This window comes from Hydra vulgaris, chromosome 11 (genome assembly GCF_038396675.1).
Source record: "Hydra vulgaris chromosome 11, alternate assembly HydraT2T_AEP".
Taxonomy (NCBI): domain Eukaryota; kingdom Metazoa; phylum Cnidaria; class Hydrozoa; order Anthoathecata; family Hydridae; genus Hydra; species Hydra vulgaris.
This window is the reverse complement of record NC_088930.1, coordinates 56,244,925-56,266,092: the sequence shown is the minus strand read 5'-3', so window position 1 is coordinate 56,266,092 and position 21,168 is coordinate 56,244,925. Positions and strand designations below refer to the sequence as shown.

The 21,168-nt window shown below is 26.9% G+C and overlaps 1 long non-coding RNA gene across 1 annotated transcript in view; it reads right to left on the bottom strand.

Annotated features, from left to right (window-relative positions):
- LOC136087318 (uncharacterized) overlaps positions 1–21,168 on the bottom strand; it is a 78,277-nt gene that overhangs the window by 38,655 nt on the left and 18,454 nt on the right. Inside the window, exon 2 of the long non-coding RNA XR_010641716.1 lies at positions 13,315–13,457. This is a non-coding gene — a long non-coding RNA (uncharacterized LOC136087318). The remainder of the gene's footprint in view (positions 1–13,314; positions 13,458–21,168) is intronic.

Genomic DNA, 21,168 nt, shown 5'->3' with positions numbered 1-21,168 from the left:
TATATATATATATATATATATTTATATTTATATATATTTGTATTTTTTTTTTTTTTTTTTTTATAAAATATTTGAAGAAAGTTAGAAGATACTAAAAACCTTGGTATTATGCAAGCCGAAGCGATTTAATAAATTAAATCGACAAAAAACGGCGTGTAAATCGCAAAAGAAAAAATAATATTTTTAATATTCATTTTGGATGTATTGATTAATAGCATTTATTTTAAAATAAATTCATTTTGCAACACGTTTTTTAATTTTATAAAATTTCGTCATAATTGTTTAAGGTAAATCCCACAGGTTATAAGTGGAAAACATCACATGTAAAAGATCAAAAATGCTACACATTTTGAATACCAAATAGGATAAAGTAGCAAATACCAGATTAAGTTAAGCCTCTCTGAAAGCTTTGATGATTAATTTTAAATAACTATTCAAGTAATTTTTAAATTAAAAGAATTTTAAAAATTATCATAGACGCATTCGGACTTTTATTTGTCTAGTATTGACTACTTTTATACCATTTGGATTAAAATATGTGTCATTTAAGATCTATAACATGTAGTATTTTCCGCCTATATCCCATGTAGGATTTACCACATAAAACCCATGTGGGATTTACCATATGAAACCCACATGGGACAAAATAATAATCCCCGTATGGGTTACATATGGTAAAAACCCACGCGTATCCCATATGGGATTTACCATATGGAATCCATGTGGGATTTACCATATGAAACCCACATGGGACAAAATAATAATCCCCACATGGGTTACATATGGAAAAAATCCACGCGTATCCCATGTGCGCTTTTTCACTGGGAAATCGTCCAACTAGAGTAACAAAAAATTCAGCTACCTTGCTGGATAATATTATCTCCACAGACTTGTTCAACAGTGATATAAAATTGGGCATCTTAAAAAACAGATATTTCAGACCACTTTCCTATTTTTCTAACCATAAACACTGACCAACCACAACGAAAATTAAATAAAGTTATAAAAAAACGTTTTTTTAAACTATCAAATATTGAGTCTTTCAAAAATCAGCTCTCATTTTTACATTGGAAACACTTAAATTCTAATGAAACGCAAACAACCTTTATGAAAAGTTCTTTGAAACATTCACCTCTATTTACGAATCTAATTACCCAATTGTTACAGTTACATTAAAAACAAAACACTTTAATAATCCCTGGATTACCAAAGGATTCAAAAAATCATCCAAAAGAAAACAAAAGTTATACATTAAATATCTGAAAACAAAAACACCAGCTAGTGAAAAAATTTACAAAGATTACAAAAATCTTTCCGAAAAAATTCGAAAAAATTTAAAAAAAACTTACTATTCAAAATTAATTAATAAAGTTAAAAATGACTCAAAAAGCACTTGGAAAGTATTAAAAGAAATTACTGGAAAACAAAAAACATGGTCAAGCTCTTTGCCACAAATGCTGAAAGTCGATAACAATAGCTTGTATGAACCACAAATAATAGCTCAAGAATTCAATAAATATTTCACTGAATTTGGATCAACTCTGTCAAGAAAAATACCAAATATCCAAACCTCATTTTATGATTTTTTGGTACCTATTGACAAAGGTATTTGCTCTGAGGAATTATCTGCCGAACTATCATTTGATGAGTTTGAAAAAGCTTTCAAATCCTTAAAAAAAGAAATCCTTAAAGCACCTGGTGCAGATGAAATAAACGGGAATATTGTTATAGATTGCTACGAACAATTAAAAAATGTTCTTATTAAAATTTTCAGAACATCAATTCATCAAGGTATTTTTCCTGAACGTTTAAAACTTGCCAGGGTTACCGCTATCCATAAAGAAGGCGACAGATCCAATATCAGTAACTATCGTCCTTTCTCTGTTCTTTCTATATTTTCTAAAATTTTAGAAAGAATTATCTTCAACAGAGTATACAATTATTTTAATTACAACAACTTATTTCATGACAATCAGTTTGGTTTCAGAAAAGGAAGTTCAACTGAACATGCCATTATTCAATTTATACATAACATCTCTGAATCTTTTGAAAAATCTCAATATACACTAGGTGTTTTTATTGACCTATCAAAAGCTTTTGATACGGTCGAATTTTAATCAAAAAACTTAAACATTATGGTTTAAACAATAAAATTTTAAAATGGTTTAAAAGCTATTTAACAAATCGAAAACAACTTGTGTATAGTAATGATGGTCAGGAAAGTGAACCTCTGAGCATAACCTGTGGTGTTCCACAAGGTTCTATTCTCGGACCACTACTATTTTTAATCTATGTAAACGACTTAAACAATGCTTCCAAATTGAAAAGTATAATGTTCGCTGATGATACTAATCTTTTCTTATCCCATACTGATGCTTATGAACTCTTTTCAACTACAAACAAAGAACTCAATCTCATTTCTAATTGGTTCAAAGCTAATAAATTAACTTTAAATATTAACACAACAAAATGGATCATCTTTCACTCCTGCGCAAAAAACCGTTTTTTACCAATTAATATGCCTCAAATTTATATTGATGAAACGATAATAAAAAGAGATACTGTTATAAAATTCTTAGGTGTTTATCTTGATGAGAATATTACTTGGAGAAAACATATTGATCATATAAGTAAACATATAAGTATAAAAATTTCTAAAAACATTGGCATTTTATACAAATCCCGAAATTATCTATCTAAACAAAAAAAAGCTAACCCAACTCTAATATTCATTTATACACAATTATATAAATTATGCAATCATCGCCTGGGGAAGTACGGTTAAAAGTAAATTACAACATCTTTATCGCCGTCAGTAATCCGCGTAGTTAATTATGCGGATCGCTTTTCACATTCAAAATATTTTTTTGATTATATGAAGGTTTTAGATATTTATAAACTGAACGTATTTAATGTCTTATGTTTTACTTTTATATGGAAAAACGATTTATCTTTATTTGTTTTTATTTTATAAACGATTTATCTTTATTTATTTCCATATAAAAGTAAAACATAAGACATTATTCTTCAGATTATTATATATTAAAATGTGTTGTATCTTTGCATAATGTAAATACGTTAAATCTTATATATATATATATATATATATATATATATATATATATATATATATATATATATATATATATATATATATATATATATATATATATATATACATATATATATACATATATATATATATATATATATATATATATATATATATATATATATATATATATATATATATATATATATATATATACATATATATATATATATATATATATATATATATATATATATATATATATATATATATATATATATATATATATATATATATATATATATATGTATATATATATTTTTTTTATTTTATATATACACGTTATAAATATTACTTTTTAATATTACTTATTACTTTTCCGATGATAAGATCCTTCTGATCTTCTTTTGGAAACCAAGCTTTATATTGTTAGTACGCTGAATTGTATTATTTGTGTAATTGTATTACGACTTATGTTTATGTATTACGGCTTATGAATTATGTAACACGACTAACATTGTAAACTTAAATAAATAAATGAAAAAAAAAAAAAGTAAAATATAAAACGTTTATTGTAAATTTCTTATGTAAAACATCACGACAGTCCATAAAAAAAGATCGAAATCTTCTTTTATTATTTTAATTTATGCGAAATTTTCAATCCTACGATTAATTTCGATGTAGTTAAAGATATTATGAAAAAAATTAAATTTAATTTTATTACACCCATGCATGGGACCAGAGACCCATTTTTAGATGGCGGATATTCTCAGGCTATAATCACCGCAAGTATCTGTAAACATTATTATATGACTCTGGTATCAATATTCCAAAGTTTTAATTAAATATTCAATATTAAATTAAAACTATTCAGCAAGATTCAATATTATTGAGTTGCTTCTTTGCAACCTTTTAGGCCTTTCATTAAAATCCGGTATTGTACTTGAGTTCAAAATTTGTTAAAATTACACCTATTGTCAAGACTAGTGATGTCACAAATATAATTATAGACCTCTTTTTGTTTTACCATGTTTATCGAAATTATTAAAACTTATTATGTATGTAAGACTGTAAAGTTATTTATCAGAGAATAATATACTATATAATAAACAATTTGGGTTTAAAAAAATCACTCAACGGACCATGCAGTAATCGAACTAATAAATTATTCATCCGATAGCTTCGATAACGATTGATTACTTACAACTATTTACATACGCATGCGTACCCAAACAGGGCTTGTAAACGACCGTGCATCAATATTTCACTTTTTTTTGTAAAAAAAATGTTTTAATTTACAAATTGTGCTCTAAAATATATGGAATATTGTATATTAACCTAATAAAACGAACAAAATATATATATATATATATATATATATATATATATATATATATATATATATATAATAAAATACGAAATTTAGTAAACTAAAAACTCTATCGAAAATAAACAAATCAAAAAACTAGCGTATTAACTTAATAAAACAAATAATATATATATATATATATATATATATATATATATATATATATATATATATATATATATATATATATATATATATATATATATATATACATATATTTATTTTTTAAGTGTAATTCATGTCTTAACAATTATTCGGCATGGATGAATTTTAAAAATAAAAAACGAAATAAATTTTTTTAGCATTATCAACTTTGTGTCAAAACTACATACAATTTAACACCGAGTTATTTTCCATCATAACCGAGTTATTTTCCATCACCACCAAGTTATTAATTTCCACCAAATTATTGATAAATATTTTATCTAATGCACGATAAAACCGATAGGTTTTATCGTGCATTAGATAAAATATTTATCAATAATTTGGATTAGATAAAGGTGGAGAGGTTAAGGCCATCACTCTTGACATTTCAAAAGCTTTCGATAAAGTTTGACATGCTGGTCTTCTCCATAAGCTTTCTTCTTATGGTGTATCTGGCGCTCTCTTTAAGATTATTGAATCCTTCCTTTCCAATTGTAGTATAAAAATTGTCCTCGATGGACAGCATCTTCTACTTATTCTTTAATATCAGGGGTTTCTCAAGGTTCTATCCTTGGCCCTATACTCTTTTTAATTTACAATAATGATCTTCACATCTAAGGTGGCATTGTTTGCTGATGATACTACCATTTATTCTTGTTGTAATAAGAAGCCAACACTCTCTGATTGGTTGGAGAGGGCATTTCAGTTTGAAAAGGATCTCACTTCTGCAACAGCATGGGGCTCACAGTGGCTGGTGAACTTTAATACAGATAAAAGTCAATTTTTTTCAGCCACTTGTTATTGTAATAATTTAGATCTTTCTATATTTATGAACGGTGATGTACTCGATGAGTTATTTACTCTTCATCTTCTAGGATTAACTATTTCTTCCAAACTTTCTTGGAAGCCATTCATCAAATCTGTTGCAAAAATAGTTATCTGCTAAGGTTGCATCTCTTTATCGAGCTAGACACTTCCTTACTTCGGATTCTATTCTCAATCTCTATAAATCTCAAATCCGACCTTGTATGGAATACTGTTGCCATATCTGGGGCGGATCTTCAAACGATGCCCTTACTCTTTTAGACAAGGTGCAAAAATGCATTGAAAACATAGTTGGACCTACTCTTGCAACCAACCTCCAACCATTATCATATTCTCATAATATTGCTTCTCTTTTTCTTTTCTACAAATACTAAAATGGGCACTGCTCTTAAGAGCAAGCGTCTTTTGTCAAATAGCCAAACTCGTGATGGAGCAAGAGGCTTTCTGAAGGTAAATAAAATATGTTTTTTTTTTTCTATATCATTTCAAATATGCTTCAGCTTGATTCAGCTAAAACTAAAATATAAGGTACAACATTTGGTAAAATAAAATTTTTCATATTTTAGATCAGTTTGAACCTACTGTCAGATTGTGAGATAGAAGGTTTAGAAGTTAAGAAAAATATTCGCAATGACAAAACAACCAGGAGTACTTATGAAGAATTTCAAAATTCAAAATATAAAGAAAGTTCTGTAAAAACTTCTTTTTTATTAGCTTTAGTTCTAAATGTTTCTGAAAGTCACTACAATTAGTCACTACAATGTTTCTTTATTAATGAACATTATAAATAAAAGATAAAATTAAAAAAAAAGATAGTTTAGATAGAAAAAACGATTATTTGTAGCTGGTTTTAAACTTTGTCAAATAATGCGTGGTTTATCTCAAAGTGCTAACCTTGCCATATATGCAAATGGAAAAGAATAAAACCATTTTATAAAAAGAAGTTAAAAACTTTTGGTTTATTAGAGCGGCATAACAAAAAATTCTCATAATCAAGTTTAATGTAACGTAATGCTAAAGATTTTTGTAATGGAACTAATCCTCAATTGATACGCCCAGAATCCAGCGACCATTTATTGGTAGATTACCTTTTTCCACCAGAGTTACATGTAATGGAGGAAGCTGTTAATCATATTTATAGTATTTTTTTTTTGTTATAATCATGAGTAATATGGTAGTGAAAATAAAGTTACAAAAGTTTCAATAATTCTGAACATTTTAAAAGAGGTTTAGAACAATGTTTTTAATTTTAATTTTAATAAGAACGTCTCCAGTAAAATTCTAAAAAATTATGATGAATCGAGAAAATATATTTACGAATTAACTTTACTCAATTATAACATTTTTATATTATTGTCACAAAAATATATTAAAATAATAAATAAACAGTATCTCAATTATATTATAAATTAAATATTATCCATGACAATGGTTTGTATTTTACAAATGACGTATTCATGACAGTCATATCCAAATGATATAACCAAATTTATGACAGCCTCATTTCTGGTAAAAGCTTTTGCTATAAAACGATTTTAAAGATGTAAATTTTGAACAATTTATAATTTTTTTATTTATAAATTTGTATAAAAAATAACAAAAGTTGTCTTTATCCATTTTGGGCGAAAACTTCCGAACCTAAAAATGTTTTGTTTTTACGGGTTAACCCTAAAAATGTAATTATTTTAGTAATAGGAATTGTGCGATTTCGGTGTTATTTTAAACCTAAATCTAATCATCATATTAAATCTAATCATTGTAATGAATAATCATTGTAATGAATCCAACAATACATGACAATGTCTAGGGTCAAATCAAAAAATTGGTTAAGAGCATGTGTGGAAACGAAATGAAAAAATATATTAGACACAAATACTTATATGCTCTACAGAACACTACTACTACTACTACCACTACTACTACTACTACTACTACTACTACTACTACTACTACTACTACTACTACTACTACTACTACTACTACTACTACTACTACTACTACTACTACTACTGCTACTACTATTACTACTACTACTACTACTACTACTACTACTACTACTACTACTACTACTACTACTACTACTACTTTAACAAAAATATTCAAACCTCAGGTAAGAATTCTTTTCCTTATTAATACTAGTAAACACTTAAGAAATGCTCATAAAGCTATTTTTATCAGTGAAATTTCAGGTACAGCTATACACTCATTTTTATATATATACATTTTATATATATACAGGGCTCAAATTAACGTAAAAAAATCTAATCGCGATTTTTTTGTTGCTCATAACCCCTCCTCCACTCCCGCCGGAGGGGAGGGGGCATTATTTATTTTAACTCATTTATAATAACATATATAATAAGTCTCATTTTTGCATAAGATGTCATAACATTTACGTTCAGCTGTTGTAAAGTAGCTTTAGTTATAATTTACATTATTACTATTATTATATTGCATTAAATCTAACGGCTGTATTTTTTTAAAATCAATGAACTTGGTATTTTTGTAAAATCAATGAACTTTTGATTAATTATTTCATTTTCTATTTTATTTACATATTTTTAACTGTTTAAAACAACTAGAATATTTAATTTTCTATAAATTTTTAACAGTAAAAATATTATTTAAAACTCTTACAAAACAATCTATAAATTTGAAACAGTTATAAAAAAGTATTAAAAATGACGAAAACATTATCTTGATAAAATGTTAAAACTTTGCATTTTTACGAAAACCCGCACAATCACAAACAAGAATGATAATTAAATTCTTATTAAGTAAGTTTTCTGATCAAAGTAACCTTATCAAATTCTATTGCTTTTTCATTCAATGTATTTTTTAATAAAAGTTAGCGTTCACTTTTTTCATTCAATAAAATAAAGCGAAAGAAAAAAAATGTGTCTAAATAATAGAATCTTTTACAATCCAATACTTTTTTTGATTTTTGATTTAAGTTTTGCCAAGTAATACGCAATATTAAACTTTTCCCGTAGCGAATCAGCGTCTTTTACGGCCATTTTACGCAAACCAAGCCCGATTGGAGTATTATGAATAACGTGGTTAGATAATGAAACTGAACCTAATGTTGTTTGTTGAAGAATTTGCGTGGCCTCTTTATTATGCGCACTGCTTAAGTGCGATGCCAGTGAATCTTTTTTTATTGATATTGTTCCTGGTTCGATCCAGGTCATGAAAAACAATTTTGTTTGACTTATCCGTTTTTCAAATTGTTTACATAAACTGTATCTTAATCTTATAACTTCATTTCCATTTAAATCGTATTCTCGAATTTAAACTCGCAATAAAAATGTTTTTCCCACTTTTTAACTGTAGATAAACTGCATCTGTGGTCCTTATTGGCATCCATTTATTGCTACTAATTTAAAATTAGCAAGTGTACTAACAAACTTTAAAGTTTTTTTTAATAACTATTTAGAGTCTATATTGCCTTCCACTATTCTTCGCAAAATAAACTTATAAAAATATCATTAAATTTGTTCATAATGAATGAGCTAAATGGGAATAAAGCCCTTGAGAATTCGAGTTAAGAAAGTGACTTTTCAATCAATTAACTTTTATTTCTTTTTTCAATTAAAGTCTTTTATTTCTTGATTCGAATAGGTGTTTAATCGTTTGTTTTTTATAAATTTTTCCTTCCTTTTCCTTTTTTATAAATTCTTTTCCTTTTTTATAAATTTTTCCCTTTGAGCGCTCGATAAAATTCAAACGCCGTTGAGAAAAATTCAACTGAAACAAATCGGCAAAAAACATAGCAAATAAATAAAAAAGAAAACAACTATTTTAGAACTTTATTTTTGTGTAGGTTATATGAGATTTAAAGCAGTTTAATGATTTTAATGCACAACTGTTGTGTGACAGGACCAAGGTCATCTCCTAGAAAAAATATCCAATCATCTAAAACATAACCACCAAATTTCATCTGCATCAACATTGCCATCAGAACTGAATTCTTCATAATAATTAAAAATAAAAAATTCCAAATTATCATACTAGGTGATATATTTGAATTAAATAATATTGTATACAATTTTTAAATTAAAGTCATCGTGCCTTCATCAAATAAACTGTCATTGCTGGAACTTAAGAATTCTTCGCTGGTACAACTTTCGTCATCCTTACAACTTTCTTTACAGTTGCTCATTTTCAATGCCAAACATATAAAAACAATATACCAAAAGATAGAAAAAAATGTGCTCTATATAATGCTACCATTTTTAATGAACAAACAGCAGTATTTTGCTGTAAAAAGTCATAGTTTCAAGGACCGCTTTTGAAGCCACGATTGTGGCTGTTCGCGCTCTGACGGTATAGCCACGATCGTGGCTCGTCGCGCTCAAAGGCTTAAACAATCGGTCTTTTCCTGCATTTGAACATTTTTGCTAATTGATTTTCTAAATCTTTTATTTCGTTCTTTTACTTTATGCTCCGTTTTAAAAAAAATTATCGTTACAGAAGTCACTGCAATTTTCAATTGTAAAAGAACACTAAATATTCGCGAATAGAGTATCAATCTTCTAAAATAAAAAAAGAATAATCACGAAAAAAAGAAAGATCGCGAAAAAACAAATTTTAAGAAAAAACTAATCGCGAAGGTGCGAAAAGTACTCGCTATTCGCGATCGCGATACGCTTAATTCGAGTCCTGATATATATATATATATATATATATATATATATATATATATATATATATATATATATATATATATATATATATATATATATATATATATATATATATATATATATATATATATGCACACTTATATGTATATACTCTATGACTATGTATTTACACATATATTTGGATAGAGACTTAAACTGATTTAAACAATAATCCAAAAATAAATTACCCTGACTTGATAAATTTCTTTTGTGTATGGGTTTATCTTTATAATAGGCCCTAAAGCTATTAAACAACAATCTTTTTCCTAATTGAATAACTGAATTTAAATAATAAATTTAATAAATGTTAATTATAAAAAGTAAAACCAAAGATTAAAATAATGAAGATACATAATATGTGGGCGGAATCCATTTCTTGGCTAAATACTCCACAGCATTGCGATTAGTAAGCTTCAACTTTTGAGCAGCACCTTTACCATCTACAAATACTGTCTCCCTACCAGTTCCTGTATGTTCATGGCAATGAAACATCTGTAGGTTTTAATAAAAAATTTTTAACTGCAAAAGTAAAAACAAAGCGATTTGCGAACCAATTGTTGTTTCATGCTCTCAGATCAAGGACTTCTTATATAGGCCGCTACAGCTCGTTTTCCATAAAATAAGTGAAGGCCGACTTTTTTACGGGGAAGTATAGATTCAATAAGGATTTTGGTTGCTTAATTTTAACTATTATAATTAAACTCGTAAAATGCCTAATAAATGCTGCGTTTATGGTTGCTCCTCAAATTAAAAATCAAAAATAAAAGTTGATGTTTATGTCACAATGTATAGATTTCCCTTTCAATCCGAGGATCGCGAGTTATGGAATAAAAAACTTCCAAATGCAAACTTTGTGTTTACAGATTATAAGCAAATTTTTGCTCAGCCTAAAGATGCAGAATTAAAAAAAGTCAAAGGTGGTAGTTTTGTTCCAGTGCACCCTCCATCAGTCTTTAAAGGTATACCAGTGTCTTGTATTCCAATAGTGTCTAGAAAGTGAGATGTCATTGGGTTAATGTGCTCTGAGAGCAATAGTTTACCTGATAAGTTTGAAAACTTCAAAAAAATGGACGCTATTTAATTCAATTGTAAAAAATTTGAAGTCAATGATAAATAAATGTAAAGAAAAATTTTATGTTGTTGAAAAAGAAAAAAATGTATCTTCAATAACATATGAACATTGTGGGCCAGTACCTAAGTTTTCAATATATATAACTTTAGAAGATTCTGGAATTATTTATTTTACTGGAAAACTTTTACAATTTTAACCTATTTAAACAAAGGAGTTATTAAATATTATTCTCAACTGGAGAATGCTGTTATGTTATTAATAATGAAACAGATCCTAAGTGAACAAGTTATGTTAGACATCAAGTAGCTTTATTAAATAAAACAAACAATACACCATTTTCTTTAGAAGACATTTCTGATGCATTGCATCTTTATTCAAAATCTCGTTCAGTATATTTTGACCTCATAGAGAAGCTTGTTTTGCTATGTGTACAAGAGTTACAACAAATGACAAACAAATTAAATAAATTTGAAGATAATATTTAAAGATGATATTTAAAGAGCTTTAGGAAATTCAAAAATATTACTTTATCTTGGCTGATAAGGTGTACATAAAACCTGGGCTGCAGTATTCTGGTGGTAAGTTAATTTTAACTTCCAACTGGAAAGCCAAGATTTTTTTTTAAGTTTTTTTTTAAACTATTGTTTGAAAAGCTTAAATAATTGTAGAACTCACAATTAGTTAAAATAAATCATTAAAAAAAATTAATTTTTAAGAAGTTATTAATTTTGTTTGACTAACCCTGACCCAACAGTAAAGCAAAAGGTCTATTACTTCAGTCAATGATTGGTAAATAGATTTCTTAGAGAACTATATTTCTTATTTTGCTGAAAATTTGAAATGCATAAATTCAAAATCAAGAGAGAAAAAGTTAACAATGGATACCCAGAGTGCTTTGCAAAAAACTTTTAAAAGATTAGCAAGCTGTGTCAAGTATTTGTTGAATTGCTGTGTATCTTATGTATTGTTAGGACATATGCAATCAGATGCACTAGAAAAACAGTTTGGGAAATATTGGCAAGGGTTAGGTGGCACATATCTGATAACTGTGCGAAATATTATTCAAAAATTTAGAATCGACAAAACTAGAGCGTTGCTATACGAGCAAGCAGATTTTACAATATTTCCTCCTGATCACCACCACTGTGATAACTGTGGTGGTGTGGTGGTGTGGAGTTTGATATGTCAATATGTGAAAATTGTGAGGATCAGTTGCCAAACAAATGCAAATAAGGGCTTTTATATGTTGCAGGTTTTATTGCTTACAAACTTCCAGAATTACATGCAATTTAGTCTACTTTGTTATTTATTGTTTTTTTATATTTGAAGTGACACTTGTGAATAAAGTTTCACCATTACTGTGCAAGAGAGGATTAACTGACATTTTTATCAACTACAATAGTAAATTTCAATTGCTTGTTTGAAGTGTTAAAAGGTTTGCTGCATTTTGGCAAACATTTTTTTAAACAATTGTTGTAAAAAACACTCTGAAGATTTTGGGAAGGAATGTTTAATAAAACAGGCAAAACTTTCAACTTCATAATAAAATACTTTAAGTCAAAAAAGTCAAAACAATTTTAATAAAATAAAGTTAATATATTTGTTTGTTTTTATCAAAAAATTTATTATTTGTTACAAGTGTTAAACAGTTAAAATAAACATATAGTTTTAAAAATGAGATTTAGTCATTTTTAGCTAAACTCTAATACTTAAATTAAATAACTTAAATTTTTATTTTTATTGACTTATTTATAGACGTAAAAAAAAATTCCTACAATATTTGCTTCCAAAATTTAATCAAAATGTTTTGTCATCATAAAACTCTTTATTTGTTTCTGAAGTTTGTTTACAAAAGCAAGGATAAAAAATAATTAAAATATATTTCCTTGATTCTTTGATTCTTAAAAACTTGTGCCCTTTTATTTTGAATAGCATAAAAAAATTTTGTCTCTAATTAACTTTTGGCACTTTATTTGTTTTCAACAATTAATGTTTTTAAAATAAATTTTTTGAAAAATAAATGTTTTGAAAAACAAGCAGTCAATTTTTTTTAAATCTACTGTCATATAATTTGTTATTATTAAAAAATAACTCAATATTACAACAATGAAATTTTTTATAATAACGCGAGACTGTTGTGATAACAGATCAAAAATAACGATCTTACCTAGGTGAATCTAAAAAATATGTTCCATCAGTATGACACGGAAGAGCAACATTTGAATAAGTCATCATGATCCTTATCTTCTTCTGATCTATTTGTAGTTAGCCATACATCACCATAAAAAGTCTTACTTGGATACCCAAACCCTTAAAAAAAAAGGATTGTTTAACAAGAAAAATTAAAAATTAATAGAAATTAAAGTTATATTGAAATTCTGCCATTAATTACCTCAAGTGTTGTTGGGGTATTTTTTTACAATCTCAAAGCCATATATTGCCTATCAATCATAATAAACAATGGTTATGTAAGTATTTATGTATATGCATATAAATATATACATATATGAACTTTTTTGGAAACGGCATAGTGGCAATAGATGAACTTTTACTTGTGTTGCAAAAAAATATCTCACTGTGAAATTTTTCATGTTGGAAAAAGAATTGAAAATAAATATATAACACATAACATATAACTCATAACACAATTGCTTATTAAAAAAACTTTATAACAAAGATTGTGCTATGTGTTCCAAACATTACTACAATAAGTTTAGCTTAATGTTGATTTTTTTATCGCTTAATGTATTAAATTTGGAGGTTGTCTCATGGAAAAAAAATTTACCATGCGTACTTTATCAGGTTAAGAAAATACTGACAAACATATCAGATGTTTACTATATTATAGTAAAATGTTTGTAAATTTACAATTCAGTCCACATATAAAATGACTTTATAATATAATAATAAATTTAATATAATATAAAAATGATATAGTAATATATTTCTATTAAGAAAATATCAATGTATAAATCTTTTTAGTCACAAAATTTTTAATGAATTCTTTTACTTTTAATTTGCCATTTAGAAACAAGATTTAGAAACAAACACAAAACTATTTAGGCAAAAATGTTGATTTTTAAAGAGGAAAATGTATCCTCCTCTTTTAAAAATGATCCATTAGGAAACAAACAATTGTTGGTTAGTGAAAAATTTGAGGAGACAATAAAATATTTAGACACTTATCATAATGGAGATAATAAAATAGACATAATCTCCAGCCTTTTAGAAAATTTAAAAAGTCTGTTGTTCTTAATTTTATTTAAAAAAAGTATTGAGAAAAATTTAGCTCCGACTGAATTATGATTTGGAATAGGTTTGGCTGCACTAAGTGCAAAATTTCTGTTATAAATAACAGTTGGTAAAGCATTGAAGGTTATTCAATTTCTAAGGAAAGTATTTTAGGGCAAAAACAATTAAGAACAATTTAAGATAAGATTAAGTTAATATTTCCAATGGCTTCACATACCATGCTAAATTTAAAATGGCTTCACATACCATGCTAGATTTATGTCACAGTGAGTTTCTTATTAACATAACATCTTCTTCAGCAACAAATTAGTAGTTTGTGAATATAGTATCTGTGCAATAAGAAAAGATGATTCGTGAAATATGTGTCAAAGACATTTTAAAAACACAAAAACACCGTTGGTATTTAAATGAAAGATTTGTGGCTATGTGCCTAGCTGATTAATGTTTTTCTGTAAACTAATTACATAATTAGTTTTTTCTATTCCATAATTGGTTTTTCTTTGATTTGTTAAAAATGTAACATGAGATAGAAGAGCTGAAAACCAGATGGGACTGGGACTTATTTCCAGATTATAAACAATGTTAACAATTTGTCACTGATCTTCTTGATCTTCTACATCACAATGCAGGACAACTTATTAATTTTAGTCAAGACTTCATTGAGTTATATAGAGAGATTTCAAGAATAAATGAGCTTTCTGTTGGATTGGTTTAAAACCTAGTGGTTTGGATGTTGGAATGTTTTAAATGTTTTAATGTTGGAATGGTTTAAAACCTTAACCACTATTAAGTAGCCTCTTCATCTGTAGTGGCCTTCTAGGCCATGCGGAGGTGAATAACAAAAAAACAACAACAAAAAAAAACCTTGCTCTTAAACCACATTTTTGTGGTTTAAGAGCAAGGTTTTAAACCATTGGTTTTGAAAAACAATTTACTAAGAGAACAAATTAAGTATTATATTGGAAGAATACATTTTGAAAGTGCTCAATTTTTAACAAGTTTTAACCGTGCTCAATTTTTCAATCTTTTTTTGTTTTTAAAAAATGCACTAGAAGCAATCATAGCTTAATTTTTTTCTTATATAATCTATATATTGATATAAAACATGTTATAAAACTTCGTAGTGAGTCCTTTTGGCTTTAAAAGAGCTTTGATACACCTTGAGATACTATTTATGCACTTTGAGGTTAATGCATCAACATCTAGATCTCAACGCCATACTTCAATCAGTCATTCTGTGAGTTTCTGCTTTCTTTTTATTATGTCAACACTGACTTTGCGTTTGACAAGTTTTCATAGATTTTCAATAGAGTTCATATCTGGAGAATTGTCTGGCCAATCGGAAGCTGGATACTCTCATTAGCAAGAAATGTCTTTATGAGTTTTGCGGTATGGCGTGGAGCACCATCATGCATAAAAATTATTTTTTCACCATTTTGAAATCACTCTCGTATCTGAGGAATCAGAAAAGTCTGCAGGACAGTCTTGTACTGATCTTGTTTCATCTTTCCTAGTACAATGTAAAGATGAGTGGTAACCCTGCTCGATATGCATGACCGAATCATTGTAGATGCTGGGTGCTTTACAGTGTTTACAATGCGTTCTGGTTTGTTTTATTCTCTTGCTCTGCGGCGCACAAATGTTGTTTGATCTTCCAAAGTCTCAAAGTTAGTTTCATCACTGAGTCCAGCCTGAATAAAGCAGTCAATATTGAAGTTTAATAATTTATCAAATATTAGTAAATTCAATAAGGGTAACATATATATTCGAAAACAACTTTTGAAAACTTGTAACAAGAAAATGTAATTAGTTTAAGTGTATGGAGAGAAAAAATAGAAAATTTATTCCAGTCATCTTGAGAAAAAAAAAGTTTCTTAGACCAAGCAAGACGTTTTTTTAATCATCGCAGCCTTAAGCTTTGGCTTCTTCAGTGGTTTTCTACACTTAAATCCTAACTCGTAACTTCTCCTTCTTAAAGATCCAAGTGAAATTTTGATGCCTTGGTTTTTCAAAACGCTTTTCAGTTTTATTGCTGGCTTCTTGCAATTTTGTTCAATAACTTTTTTGATTTTTCTATTAACTCTAGCACTTGTATTCTCATTCAACCACATCAACCTTTTCTCTGTGGTTTTAATTTGACCTCTATTTTGAATTTGAAACTTATTTTTCCAACTGTAACCTGCAAGACTTCGACTATTTTTGCAATACTCCTTCGGGTGTCATTTGTTTCTTGCAGAAGAACAGCTTTAGCTATTTACGTGGGGAAACATCACTTACTTTACCCATTATTAATTAAAAAACAACTAGAGCACTCAATAAGTTTTTATGTGACTGCATTATAAAAAAAAAATTAAAAACAACTGAAATTGCATTATTTAAGTTATAAAAACAACCTACGTCAATATAGACCTCTAAAAATTACATAACCAGAGTTTTGACAAATAAAATTTCATTTTATATTAATAAAATTTACCATACTTTTTATGGCGTTAAAAATATTTTTTTAAAGTATATAAATTTTATAAATTTTCCTAATCTAAAGCAAAAAAAGAATGATAAGAAGTTAAATTACACATAAACAACAAAAAGTAAACAGCAATAACTTCTACCTATCAAAGAAAATCCAAAAATCTAGCAAAATTTGAAAATGTTATTCTTGAGTCTAATAATTTGAGCAGGTACTGTATATATATATATATATATATATATATATATATATATAATATATATATATATATATATATATATATATATATATATATATATATATATATATATATATATATATATATATATATATATATATATATATATATAAAAGAATTATATAAATTATGTTAGCGATTCTACAAACAGAGTGCTCAATGTTCTCAAAGAACAGAGCAATAATAAATTAATAAAAACAATTATATAAACTTGGAAAACGCGATTAATTTAGAAGCTCAAAACATCGCCAAAAATATTAGTTTAGATGCGAGAATTGAATCAGTTGCACCAGCGCAAGCGTTTGTTTCACAAAAAAGATCACAAACCAAATTTTCAAAATAAACGCCCTTGTAGGCTACTAGTACCCTCAAAAAGTGAACTAGGGCACGTTAGTAAAATAAAACTAGACAAAATTAATAACTCTATTAGGAAAAAATTAGGTTTACATCAGTGGAATAATACCACTGATGTTATAGATTGGTTTTCTAAAATTAACAATAAAAATGAATGCACATTTATACAATTTGATATTATTGATTTTTACCCCTCAATTACAGCAGCAATGTTAGATAAAACAATAGAATTTGGAAAATCCCATTTAGAAATTACTGAAGACACTATCCGTATAATTAAGCACTGCAGAAAAACTTTACTTTATATTTTTTGATAAGGAAACGTGGAAGAAAAAAACCACGCACGAATGCTTTGATGTAACAATGGGAAGTTACGACGGAGCAGAAATTTACGAATTTGTAGATTTATATATTTTAAATACCCTAGCTAAAATAATCCAAATTAATAAATTAGGCCTTTATCGCGACGACGGTTTAATAATAATGCATAAAAAATCAGGGCCACAACTCGATAAAATTAGAAAAGATATTATTAAAGTTTTTAAAAACATTGGCTTTCAAATTGAAATAAATATAAATTAAAAAATAGTGAATTTTCTTGATGTCACATTTATGTCACAGTTTTAGGTGATTTATGTGATGTCACATGTGCCCCTGCCTCTACATGTGAATATATACATATATAAAATGTGCCCCTGTCTATACAGTCTATTCTAAAATGTGTCCCTGCCTATAATAACATTTCCAAAAAATGTATGCTATGTTTGCAGAAAAATTTGAAATAATTACTCATTTAAATCAAGAAAATTTATTAAATAAAAAATCTGAATTAATTTCTAAATGTAGGCACGAAAATAAATACCTTTTGAAAAATTAAAAAAACAAATGACCAAAACAAATCTCCATTCCAAAGAAAATTATTTAATAATTACATTCTGTAACTTCCCGTTAACAAAAAAATATAGGAATTAAAAATTTTTTTATAATAATTTATAACTTCCTGTAAAATATTTTTTTCTATAAATTGAATTTTTTTTGAGATTTAGTAACTCTTCCTGATGATCCAGCAATGGTGAAACTTCAAGTAGAAGATAAAAGTTAGATAAGTGTTTTTTACTAATTTATATATATATATATATATATATATATATATATATATATATATATATATATATATATATATATATATATATATATATATATATATATATATACATATATATATATATATATATATATATATATAAATACATATATATATATATATATATATATATATATATATATATATATATATATATATATATATATATATGTATGTATACATATATATATATATATATATATATATATATATATATATATATATATATATATATATATATATATATACATTTGAAAGATGACATCTTGTATGAGAGTATAATATATATATTATTTTAAAACATCAAGAAATACAGTTTCTCTCAATACAAATAATATTATTTTATAAGAAATTTTCGCTGGGTTATAGATACCAGCATCATCAGCTTGTAAAATGTTACAATTATTTTTAATCGTTATAGTTTATATAAAATTGTTACTATTGACGTCAGCGGTTGAATGGCTTCTTTTGATTTTTAAATTTTAAAAATGGCGTCCAAAACATAGTTTTTACATATTGGCCTTCATCAAGGTTAATTCCGCCGTTTCGCGCAGAGCACATGTTGTTTTGTATTTCTAACGCCTCTCTAATTTTTCTTTCAAACTTTTTATTTTCTACTTTTAACGTTCTTGTTTTTTCCCAAATAATATTTTCTTTGCAAAAGGATTTATGATATGCTAATGCAGATTGATTAGGCTTGTTTTCATTAATGCTCTTCTGATGTTGATGCATCCGCGTACTTACCTGCATTTTTGTTTCACCTATGTAGACTTTGGAGCAGTTGCATTTTATTATATACGTTCCAGGTTGGCTGTTACTTGGTAGTTTTGTTTTGTTTTTTGATGTTAATAAAGATCTTAAATTTGGGTTTGATTTAAATACTGCTCTGTACCCTGCTTTTCGGAATATTTTTCGAAGTTTTGGTGAAAGGCCTGGTACCCAAGGTAAAGACACTACAGGAAGATTGTTGCATTCTGATGGAATTTTGTTTTTATTTTGTCTTTTTTGATGGAATTGGTGTGTAATATTCCTCAATAGCTTTTCATCGTACCCATTTTCAATAAACATGTCAATTAAAAAATTTATTTCGTTTTGGAAATGATGTTTACTACAGATGGAGTAAGCTCTGTGGAGAAAACCTTTAAATATAGCTGTTAAAATATTTGGATCGTGATTTGAATGCGGTTTAATTTGAATGTTAGTGATTGCCTCTTTTCGATATACTTTGTACTCATATTTTCCTAGTGTGTTATTTGTAATGGTTATGTCAAGAAAGTTAAGCGTTTTTGTTTCGTTTTCAACTTCAATTGTGTATTGTATTGCAGGATGTTGTTGATTTAAAATATCTTGGAACTGTTTTGCTTGTTTGATGTTAGGAAATCTTGCATGACTATCGTCAACGTATCTTAAAAATGATTTTAGATTAAGTGCCGGATTTTGTGTCAAAGCCATTTTAATTGCATTATTTTCATGGAATTGTAGAAAAGATTCCGCGAGAACAACCATGAAAGAAAGTCCGATTGGTCCTGAGTTTTCCATTACGTGAATCTCATTGTTCCAATAAAAATAACATTGATATAAGCAAAGTTCTATGAGTTGCTTTATTTCAGGTATACTTAGTTTTGTTAAGTTTTTATATGATAAATTGTTACTTAATTGTTCTAAAAGTATAACGGTGGCTTCTTTTAACGGAATTGACGGGTACAAATTTACAAACGCGAAACGGCGGAATTAACCTTGATGAAGGCCAATATGTAAAAACTATGTTTTGGACGCCATTTTTAAAATTTAAAAATCAAAAGAAGCCATTCAACCGCTGACGTCAATAGTAACAATTTTATATAAACTATAACGATTATAAATAATTGTAACATTTTACAAGCTGATGATGCTGGTATCTATAACCCAGCGAAAATTTCTTATAAAATAATATTATTTGTATTGAGAGAAACTGTATTTCTTGATGTTTTAAAATAATATATATATACATATATATATATATATATATATATATATATATATATATATATATATATATATATATATATATATATATACAGTTACGAAAAATAAAATAGCACCACTAAGCATATTGTCCTTTTTGTTTAGAAAAACATGCAAAATAAATTTTTTTTATAGCTTTGCTGTTTAAAATATTAGCTAAGATGTTTATTTTCTAAAACAAATCATTTTGGGAGAAAAACAGCTTGGTGTTGCTCGATTTTTATCAAAAATGCCAATTCTGACCAAAAAATAAAATCGCACCACACACTCTTTTGTTGTAAAATACTCTGATAACGGTAAAAATAATTGTGAAAATAGCAAGCGTTGGTTTTATTTTAGCTGTTTGATTCGTTTTATGTTAGTGCGTATTAGTTTGAGACATTTAAATATAAAATGAGACGCGGAAAGCATTGTAGTGCCGAAAAACGAGAACTGATCTGAAAGTTGATATCAGCAGGGAAATCTTATAGATAAGTTGGTCGTTTAGTTGAGTGTTATAATAAAATGATAGGAAATGCCATAAAATTTCAAGAAAAGCCTGAAACACGTGGTCGAAAACGTT